Below are 11815 nucleotides of genomic sequence, written 5' to 3'. Positions count from 1 at the left end.
CTCCGCCTGCGAGAGGCCCCTCTCTTGCAGGTATGGCCCTTGGTGCTTTCAAGGGCCTGCCTTGATGACGGGTTTGCGAACCCCGAGAGGTGGAAGAAACGGAAGCTGAGGGGCTTTTTATCGAAATGTTTTACACTGTTCTTAGGGGGTTCCAGGGAGGGGGGGTGGGTTAACCAGGCCGGGAGAGAAGCCAGCACCAGTCGAACAGGTGAGTCAAGGAGGGGAGTGAGCGGGGTGGGGGGGGGAGAGGGAACAAGCTATTCCAGTAGAGGGTTGTTTTATTACATCGGTCGTGGGGAGGGGGGAATGCGAGGACAGGAGAAAATCACGAGGTCGGTTGGGAGACCGTGGCTGTTGGCTACGCCCGGTCGTTTGTACCAACCCCCGCAGACTGGGTGGTCAGGAACTACAGGGCCAGGGCATGCGGCTGATGCTGTGCAACGCAAGGTCCGTAACCAACAAGGCCCCCCTCATTAGTGAGTTGATCTCCGAGGGGGAGCTGGACCTTGCAGGGATAACGGAGACCTGGTTGGGCCACGAGGGTGGCTTACCCCTCGTGGAAATGTGCCCACCGGGTTTCCATGCATTCCATCAGCCCCGGGCCCTGGGTAAGGGTGGCGAGGTGGCGGTAGTTATTCGGGAGAGTCTAGAACCGAGAGAGTTCACTGTCCCTCAGATACCCAGTTGTGAGTCCCTAGGTGTTAAATGGGGCCCAGGGAGGCAGTTGGGCCTGCTGATTGTATACTTGGCTCCTCGCTATACATCAGCGGCCCTGCCCGAGCTCCTCGAGCTGATCTCAGAGACGGCGGTTGAGATCCCCAGGCTTATGGTCATGGGGGACTTCAACCTGCCGTCGACCGGAGCAGCATCTGAGGTGGCTCAGGAGTTCATGGCTTCCATGACAGCCATGGGCCTGACCCAACTAATTCAGGGCCCCACACACGAGGGTGGTCACACACTGGACCTTGTTTTTGTATCTGAACAGCGGACGAGTGATCTGGGAATAGGGGACCTAGTTATCACTCCCCTGTCATGGTCAGATCACTCATGTCTCCGGCTCGACTTCCCTGTCGCTACCCCTCACCGCGAGGAGGTGGAGCCAGCTCGTCCAAGCTGGTACCGCCCCAAGCACCTGATGGAACCGGAGAGGTTCCAGACGGAGCTTGGGCCGCTACCTGTAGCCCTGACCCGCGCTCGGTCGGAGGACCTAGTGACCACCTGGAATATGGCGGTGGCTGGGGCCTTGGACCAGGTTGCGCCTTTGCGACCTCTCCTGCGGCAGCGATCCGCCCGAGCCCCTTGGTACACCGAGGAGCTGAGGGCGATGAAGCGCCATAGGAGACGTCTAGAGAGCAGGTGGAGGTCCTCACGCTCCGAGTCTGATCGAACACAGGTAAGAGCCTATTTACGGACCTACCTTGTGGCATTGAGAGCGGCCAAACGTAGACATTGTGCCGCTCTTATTGCGTCCGCGGATAACCGCCCTGCCGCCCTGTTTAGGGTGACCCGCTCTCTCCTATCACAGGGGGCGCAGGTGGCGCCCTTGCAGGGTAGAGCAGAGGAGTTTGGAGAATATCTGCAGGACAAAGTCGCTCAGATCCGGAGCGGATGGGCCCCCTCCAGTGGCCCGGACGAGCCGTCAACAGTGAGTCTTGTAAGACCACTCTGGGAGGAGTTTGACTCTGTTGCCCCCGAGGATTTGGACAGGTTGCGTGGACGGCTGCGGCCCACCACATGTTTAATGGACCCGTGTCCCTCCTGGCTGGTACTGGCATCCTGGGAGGTGACACGAGGCTGGCTTCTGGGCCTGGTGAACGCTTCATTGGGTGAGGGATCCTTACCAACTGCCTTGAAAGAGGCGGTGGTGAGGCCCTTACTCAAGAGGCCTTCACTGGACCCAATAGAGCTGGCTAATTATCGTCCAGTCTCCAACCTTCCTTTTTTAGCGAAGGTTGTTGAGAATGTGGTGGCGCAGCAATTTCCGCGACACCTTGACGAATCCGAATATCTAGACCCACGCCAGTCCGGCTTCCGACCCGGACACAGCACAGAGACAGCCTTGGTCGCGCTGGTCGATGATCTCTGGAGGGCCAGAGATAGAGGTTGCTCCTCTATCCTGGTCCTATTAGATCTCTCAGCGGCTTTTGATACCATCGACCATGGTATCCTATTGTGCCGGCTGGAAGGGATGGGAGTCGGAGGCACCATTTTACGGTGGTTCGGCTCCTACCTCTCCGACCGGTCACAATGTGTGTTGACGGGGGGGCAGAGGTCGACCCTGAGGTCACTCACTTGTGGGGTGCCACAGGGGTCGGTCCTCTCGCCTCTCCTGTTCAACACATATGTGAAGCCGCTGGGTGAGATCATCCGTGGTTTTGGGGTTGAGTACCACCTCTACGCTGATGATACTCAGCTATACGTTTCAACCCCAAACCACCCCAGTGAGGCTGTCGAAGTGATGTCCCGGTGTTTGGAAGCCGTCGGAGTCTGGATGGGGGACAACAGACTCAAACTCAACCCCTCCAAGACTGAGTGGCTGTGGCTACCGGCACCTCGGTTCAGTCAGCTAATTCCAACGCTGGCCATAGGGGGCGAGCAGCTGCCCCCTGTGGAACGGGTGCACAATTTGGGCATCCTCCTAGATGCCCAGCTGTCAATGGATGATCATGTGGCAGCCGTGGCAAGGGGGACGTTCCACCAGGTTCGCCTGGTGCGCCAATTGCGCCCCCTCCTGGACCGGGATGCCCTACGCACGGTCACTCATGCACTGGTGACGTCTTGCCTGGACTACTGTAACACTCTCTACATGGGGCTTCCCTTGGGACGCGCCCGAAGACTGCAGCTAGTCCAGAACGCAGCCGTGCGAGCGGTCATGGGGAGTACCACGTACTCCCACACCGCTCCTGCGTGAGCTGCACTGGCTGCCTGTGGTCTTTCGGGTGCGTTTCAAGGTTTTGACCACCATCTTTAAAGTGCTCCATGGCATAGGGCCCAGTTACCTGCGGGATCAGTGTCTTAGCCACTGAGCCACTGCATCCCTAAACTTCCCTAATACCCAACCCTAACCCTTAAGCCTAACTCCAATCTAATGATTAATTCTGGGAGTTGAAGTTCATAAGTCTTAAAGTTGCTAAGGTTGGACACCCCTGCTTTGGAGGAAGCATGAACACATTTGGAGAGGTAAACTACCATAGAAACTAGACTTTGTAAGTAAGGTTGGTACTATCTTTGAGACCATTTCCAAAAACAATGTTACTCACAGACAATAAAAAACCTATTCTGAAATCTTAAGCCTAAGGTTGGAAAATGTTCAACGTACCAGGCAACCTGAATTATAATTTCATTTTTTCAATAATAAAAATGATAAATAAACCCATTCAGATGGAGAGCAGCAAACTGAAAAGTGAAGTTATTTCCTATTATTTAAAAAGCATCGACATCTCAATCTTTGCACAATAAGCTATTTTTTTTATAAGTGAAAATTCTGGAAGCAATGCTCTCCCCTTTTTAAAGGCAAATAGAAAGAAGCACAAAAACATGTCAGGCTATTTCAAGGTTTGGAAGCAGAGGTGTTTCAAGTTCACAATTGTTCTGTCTTACAAAATGATACAAAAATTTTAGAAAATTTAGAAAAAGATATGATGAGGTCCATGAGATAACAACTTTGGGACTGTAATGAGCAAAGCCAGTAGGAAATTGCTGCAAAATGGTGGGATTATGGCCCATTTACTGAAGAAAATTGCAAGGAAATGACAGGCAGATATTTTGGCAAGGTATTTCTTGTTTCTACAAATTAGCTTTTAAAGTAATCTTTAAAGGTACAAGCACTGGTTTTAAATAAAGGAAAGCAAACCTATCCTTCCATGTTTTATTCTTGAAATGGATGCTATTAATAATCTTTTAAAGCATCTCTTCTATTTAATTTAATTATATGGTTTTCATTTTACTACATTTAGAGGAAAAATAGAGAGCTTGGAAGCCTTTAATCCACCCATGGTTACACTTACACACCAACAGTTTGTGAACTGGTTGTTTTGTTTCACCAATATACAGATCTGCATCTATCTCATTGCATCATATGTATTGCATATATCACATTGCTCCTAGAACAGTGATGGCTAACCTTTTCCCCATTGCGTGCCAAAAGTGGGGGGAGTGCAAGGGGGTTGTGCGCAGGCATGCCCACTCCCAAAATGCTATGTGTGTGACACTCCCTGTGTGCATGCACGCATGACCCCCCTCCCCCACCCGCTTTTGGCACGTAATGGACCCATTTTTTGCCCTCCCCAGGCTCCAGAGGCTTTCTAGAAGCCTGGGAAGGGTGAAAACAGTTCCCCTGCCCCCCCCCGAGGCCCTCCGGAGGCATCCCAGAAGCCTCTGGAGGGCAAAAAACAACCCTACGGGCAAACCAGAACATTTTTCGCCCTCCGGAGCATGAAAAACAGCCCAACGCACAAACTGAAAGTCCATTCCTGAACTTCTGGTTTGTGCGTTGGATTGTTTTTCGCCCTCTGGAGGGAAGCATGCACACTGGAACTCAAAGAGCAATGCCTTGTGTGCCCTAACAAATGACTCCACATGCCACCTGTGGCACGTGGCATAGGTTTGCCATCACGGTCCTAAGAGAACATAGGAGAACAAACCCATCAGGTTCAGCAGTCCACATGTATTCAAAAGACAAGCTCCACTCTTTTAAAGACAGCAAAGCCCACATTCTGGATGAAGACGAGCATTGGTTTGAAAGAGGGGTAAAAGGTGCCATCTCTCTCAACAGAGGCAGAAGGATAAGACACTGCTTATCTCCTGCTACAACACAGTCCTTTCAACTGGTCCAAAAAGATTCCACCCCTATTTGCATTATAATTCAGGTGACCCTGAGGGCACAGATAACCCCCCCCCCAGTGGCCTCAATGGCTCTCAGAAAGAGTACTAACAACCACATGACTGCAAAGAAATACGATCCTTCCATCCCTGCCCCCATCCTGTCAGAATTAATCCTTCTATTCCCCCCCCCCCCCGTCAGTGTATTGAGAGTTCATGACTGGAAGAGACATGGCAACAAGGTTAGCCAATGAAGAGACATGGCAACTGGGTCAGCCAATGAGGGCTGTTTGGAAACTGAAACAGTATTGGCTGTGTGAGCAACAAGGAGACAGCAAGGAGCCTGGGTGTGGCTTACCTCAATTGTTCTGTGCTGAGCTCTAAAACTAGTCTGCTGCTCTGAACTGAAACTGAAACTCTTCTCTTCTCTGCCTGTGTTTTGCTTGTATTTACTACCACGTTGGAAAAACCTTCCTTTTAGTATTGTATATTTACTTCATGTGTTATATTATATATAAGGAGAAGTTATTGAATTCTGCTGAAACAGTTACCTGGGACTTTTCCTGAATCCCTTGCTCACAACTTGACGGAAACCCTAGTGGAAGCCTAGGATAGGGCGGCTACTGGGGCCTTGGATCGCATTGTGCCTTTGTGGCCTCTGACCCGGTGTCGATCCCGGGTGGCTCCCTGGTTTACTGAGGAGCTCTGGGAGATGAAATGCTAGAAAAGAAGCCTAGAGAGTGGTTGGAGGGCCAGCCAGTCCAAATCTGATCGAACACTAGTAAGAATTCATATTAAATCCTACTTAGTGGCAATAAAAGCGGCAAAAAGGCAACATTTTTCTGCTCTTATCGCATCTGCAGATAACTGCCCAGCCGCCCTGTTTAGGGTGACCTGTTCCTTACTTAACCAAGGAACTGGGGAAGACCCTTTGCAAGGTAGGGCTGAAGAATTTGTTCAGTATCTGCAGGATAAAATCGCTCAGATCCGGACAGGCTTGGACTCTGACTGGATAGATTCAGGCGAGTCGATGGGGATGAATCTTGTGGAGACAATCTGGGATGGGTTTGACCCTGTGACCCCCGAAGGCATGGACAGGATTATGGGGAGACTCAGTGCTGCCACTTGTGTGCTGGACCCGTGTCCCTCTTGGTTAGTTTCGGCTTCCCGGGAGGTGACACGAGGCAGGCTCCAGGCGATTACCAACGCTTTAGTGAGAGAGGGGTTCTTTCCCACTGCCTTGAAGGAGACGGTAGTGAGGCCCCTCCTTAAGAAGCCTTCCCTGGACCCAGCTTCTTTAACCAACTATCGTCCGGTGTCCAACCTTCGCTTTGTAGCAAAGGTTGTCGAAAGTGTGATAGCACGTCAGCTTCCCCAGTACCTGGATGAAGCTGTCTACCTGGATCCGTTTCAGTCAAGTTTCAGGCCCAGGTACAGCATGGAGATGGCATTGGTTGCGTTGGTTGATGATCTCTGGCAGGCCCAGGACAGGGGCTGCTCCTCTGTCCTGGTCCTATTAGACTAGGCGGCTGGTCCTATTAGACCTCTCAGCAGCTTTCAATACCATCAACCATGTATCCTACTGCGACGACTTGGGAGGTTGGGAGTGGGGGTCATTGTTTACGGTGGTTTTCCTCCTACCTGTCGGATCGGTCACAATTCATGTTGACTGGAGGGCAGGGATCGATCCCGAGGCACATCATTTGTGGGGTGCCCCAGGGGTCGGTTCTCTCACCTCTCCTGTTCAACATATATATGAAACCGCTGGGTGAGATCATCCATGGTTTTGGGGTATGGTATCATCAATACGCTGATGATGCCCAACTTTTCATCTCTACCCCAAGCCACCCAAATGATGCCCTCAACATGATGTCCTGATGCCTGGAGGCTGTGCGGATTTGGATGGGGAGGAACAGGCTCAAGCTCAATCCCTCCAAGACTGAGTGGCTGTGGTTTCCGTCATCCCGATTTGTGCATCTTGTTCCATCTTTGATGATGGGGGAGAAATTTTAGCCCCCTCAGACAGGGTCCGCAATCTGGGAGTCCTCCTGGACACACGGCTTAGTTTAGAAGAACACCTGATGGCCGTGACCAGAGGGGGCTTTTATCAGGTTCGCCTGGTACGTCAGTTGCGCCCCTTCCTGGATCGGGATGCTCTATGCACAGTCATTCATGTCCTCGTCCTTTCTTGCCTGGACTACTGCAACGCTCTCTACATGGGGCTGCCCTTGAAGAGCACCCCGAGACTTCAGCTGGCCCAGAATGCGGCCGTGCGGGTTATCATGGGGGTACTAGGTGCTCCCATGTTACACCCCTTTTAGGCGGTCTGCACTGGTTGCCGGTTGTTTTCTGGGTGCGATTCAAGGTACTAATTATGACCTTTAAAGCACTCCATGGCTTAGGCCCAGGGTACCTGCGAGACCACCTACTGCCACCAGTAGCCTCCCACCATCCACTGCAATCCCACAGAGTTGGCCTCCTCAGGGTGCCGTCGGCCAAACAGTGTCAGCTATCAACCCTCAGGGGGAGAGCCTTCTCTGTGGGAGCGCCTTCCCTCTGGAATGAGCTGCCCCCCGGAGCTTCGCATAATCCCTGACCTCCGGTCCTTCTGACGCGCCCTAAAATGTTGGCTTTTCCAGCAAGCCGGTCTGGCCTGTTAATTTTAACCAATTTTTAAAATGTGAGTGTTATATTAATTCAGTTTGTTTCTTGGATTGTTTCTAACTTTCTTTTAAGTTTTGTAATATGTGTTTTTTAATGCTGTACGCCGCCCTGAGTCCTTTGGGAGAAGGGCGGCATATAAATCCAATAAAACAAACAAACAAACAAACCTTTGAGACAACCATGACCTGTATAATTAAGAATTGTCTTAGAGGTTTATCAAAAGAATACATTTTGGCTGCTATTTGTGCTGCCATTACCAAGAGAGGTATATTGAATTACAATTTGAATTTAAATAGCAATAACTTCAGTTTGAAGCTGAATAGCATAGTTGATCATTGCGTACATATTCAAATTTTCAAAGTGCAACACTTCAAATGTTTCTGCATTACAGTTTTCCTCTTCCTTTTTCATTGGCCCTGAAATTAAATCTGGTAAAAGTCCACCAACATTTAGAAATCACATTTTAAAAAAAACTATTTGCGACCTTATTTTCCAGCTTCTGACAAGCAGAGCCAATGGGTAAGCCAAGAGGGTGTTGGAAATGGTAACCAGATACTGTCCTCACTTAACAACCATCAATTTGCTTTATGATGGCAACCAAGAGCACAGGAATTAAGAATTGCCACTCTTAAGTGCTGCAGTCACATGATGTTGTGCTTTACAATCATGTCATTTAGCATTGTCAGCTTCAGACTGTTGTTGACATTAACTGAGGTCTACCTGTGCATGCACACACACACATACTGTATATATAAATACATCAAAATGTCATCCATTTCCCACAAAAATCTGGCAGTTCATCTTACAAACAAAGTGACTTGAAAACAGTTGATAAGGTTGCTTGAAAGTCATCTTATTGCTTTGGTTCTGTTACAAAAAAGAATCATAGAGGACACTGTCTATCTCTCCTTTTCGGAATTTAGTCAAAGAGCTTTATAGAGTTTATCATATTTTAAAAACTCTGAAAGGCTTGTTTTTTTCTCCAGATGGCTTCCATTATCCTATCTAAATTATCTGATTTAATTTGTAACCTAATATCATGTAAAGACGTAATAGCATCATGGGGTTGTCTTAAAATAATAACTAGCCAGGATTTTGCAGAGGAATTAATGACTCCTATAGGATAGCGCTTAAGGCAATTGGATTCTCCTGTGTTATTATTGCAATTAGTTATTTTTATATTTTGTTAATTCAATTCCCAAAAACCTTTCTTTTCAGGCAGAGTATACTGTATCTATCTTTCCGTCCATCATCCATCATCCATCCGTCCAACCATCCATCACTAAAACCCTCAATTCTTTTTTTTTCTAGATTAACGTACCTGTTTTGGAAATTGCTGTTGATTGTGTTCACATACATATGGTGGAGTAAACCAAAAGAAGCTCATGAAGCAGTTGTGAAAGACTAGAAGATGATGGAGCTGTTTTAATTGTTTAAATAAAGGTAGCGGCATGCATTTCTGAACATTGCAGAGCACCACTTTTGAAGCATTTACACATTGTGCATTTACCTCAGAGTAAGATCTACACATTACAATAAGATTTACTTCCAAGCAGACACAGGACTGAAAGTGCGTGAAAGATATGAGAAATAGATATTTTTTTTAAAAATAGTGTGGGTTCTTTTTCTCTCTTTTAAGTTTTCAGGGCTCAGTCAACTGACTAAGTGAAAAAATTCTATTTTTTCCCCTAAAAATTCCTAGTGTACATGCAAACATAGCAAGGGAGTCTCCTTGTTATCTAATGTAATAGCAATTAGTGTGTGTGCTTGTCTTCAATTGGGCATACACTAGAGGTGAGTTGCTGCTGGTTCAGCCCAGATCGACCGAACAGGTAGTACTGGCAGTGGGTGGCTCCACCCATCCACCCGGACTCTTCTGTGAATGCGCAGAAGCATCACACACATGCGGGAGCGAGCACAGGAGCGCACCTGAACCAGTAGTAAAAGAATTCGCAACCCACCTCTAGCATACACCCTTTCATTCAATGGTTGGCCACCCCATTCCTGACTAACATAAAAATTCATCTTGACAATCTGGCTGTTTTAACAGGTTTTACAGTTATGCTATTTACTTTTGTTTTAAAACTTTATTTTGGATTAAAAATCTATGTGGAAACAATTGAACCACATTTTTCTTTGTTTTTTTTAACTAAAACCAACTCTTAAGGCATTGTCAATTTGTGGGATTGAACTCTAAGAAAAAGGATTACTTCATGTTTTTTCCAAACATTTTTCCATTTAAAATTCTCCTCCCTTTTCCCTCAACTGCTGTTCTCCATGGGGGATAAAAGATATATTCCTTTCCCCACCTTTCCTTACTCTCCAGATGGCAAGGTTCTTTGAATCATTCAAAAGCATAAATAGCTGAAAGAAACAGTGAAGATATGCACACATATATACACACTGCAAGGTTGCCAACTTGTTCCTTCACTTAAACTCTTTAACCTCCAGATAATGCTTTTGTGTTTTTAAAAATATATATGAGGGAACGATCCTCGTAATTTTGTCTTATGGTGTTATTTAGATGTTAAACAATTGGGATATCTCTTTGAAGGCTCAACCTTCTGAATATCATTCACAGATATTTACATTGGCTTAATGTTGTTAGTGATAAATAATAGATCGGCGTGGGGGGGGGGGCTTGGTGCTCTCTGAGCTTGTTTTCTTGCAGATGTTTCATTACCCAAACTAAATAACATCATCAAAAGCATTAATCCTTTTGCTTCAACTTTTGCTAACATGGCTAACTTCTTTTTTTAAGTTTCCTAATGTTGGTCAGGCTTATATTAGATTGGCTAGCCAAATATATTCTCTGACTGCTTTTGGAATTACCCTGTTTGCTATACAATGGTTTTGAAGGAAGAAAACATTTTCACAACACAGACTAGAAGCTCTGACTCCATACCTGTGTTTGTCCAGTCAGGAATTAGACCCCCCTTAGTTTTAGTGTGCTCTGCGAATTGCCCAATCAATGAACAGACACATCTCTTCCATCTAAGATTTGATTCTGTATCAGCTTACTGACCTGGAATGCATTAGCAAGATCTACCTGGATGAGGGCCAGATAATCTGGATAATCATTCCCTACCTAAACTAATTCTGGCTTCCACAGTAAGCCAAATTTTGTCAAAAGAATGAAAGATGTATTGTGATTCCTCATCTTACACACTTGGGGGATTTGTGAGGTAAGTATGAAAGGAATCAAGTTTGTAATTTGCCCCTTTCTCCTGCCTCTCTCATGGTTATTTTGTGCAGTGAGGCAGATCAACAAGTTGTGGAAGGATATTGGTTTATTCCCTGGCCAAAATTCCCAACTCACTAAATGTTCCATAGATTAAGAGAGAGGGAGGGAGAGGAAGAGAGAGATGTGTCTCCTGATGTGCAATCACTAAATGTTGTATAGATTTACCTATTAGGGTGTGTGTGTAGGGGGGAGAGTGTGAGAGAGTCTGTGTGTGAGAGGGAGATACTCTCTGTGTGTGTCTGTCTGTCTGTCTGTCTGTCTGTCTGTCTGTCTGTCTGTCTGTCTGTCTGTCTTTCTTTCTCTCTCTCTCTCTCTGTGTAGGCATTCAGGTAATTAATTCATATTGTTATCCAAGCTGAGTGGTCAATATCAGCTGCTTTTCAATTAACATTAGGAATTCCATTCCTTCCATTCCTTTTCTGACATTCAGGCCACCATGTTCCATCCATTTCACTGAGTGGGAAATATTAGATTTTTGCTGACCAAACAATTGGATTGTGAACAAAAGCCTTCAGAGACACACACACACCCCTGCTATTTGAAAGCTGGTTTCTAAACAGGACGATATGTCTGCATGATCAATTGAAAGCCAGTGAACATTATGAAGGATGGGAATGTTATGGGTAGGACTTGATGAGGTTTTGACAAATTGTGTATGTGTGCGTGTGTGCGCGTATTCATGGATGGGTGGGTGGGTGTGATTCTCTTCTACAAGTACCCCCTAAGAATGAAGAAGCATTGTAAAATGTCCAGCTATTTCAAGGATGGGGCAAATGGGGCAGATTTTTTAAAGGAAACACTTTTTTAAAAATATATATTTTTATTATTTTTATATTTAAAACAATGCAATACCGCAGAGTCGGAGTGACCGTACATTCATGTTATATACAGCTATATTCAAGCATTAACAATTAATCTACTTAATACATTGTCTATCCTTCTGTCCAATCACAATATATACATTTGTTCCAGTCTTGTCATCTTGTCTTATACCAATCATAAAATCTATTCCATACTTCAAAATATTCTGATTCCCCTTTATTTTTAAGTTCAAGAGTGAGCCTATCTGCTTCTGCACAGGCCAAC

Source organism: Natrix helvetica, assembly GCF_964273705.1.
Source record: "Natrix helvetica genome assembly, chromosome: 2".
NCBI lineage: Eukaryota > Metazoa > Chordata > Lepidosauria > Squamata > Natricidae > Natrix > Natrix helvetica.
Note: the sequence above shows the minus strand (reverse complement) of the source record.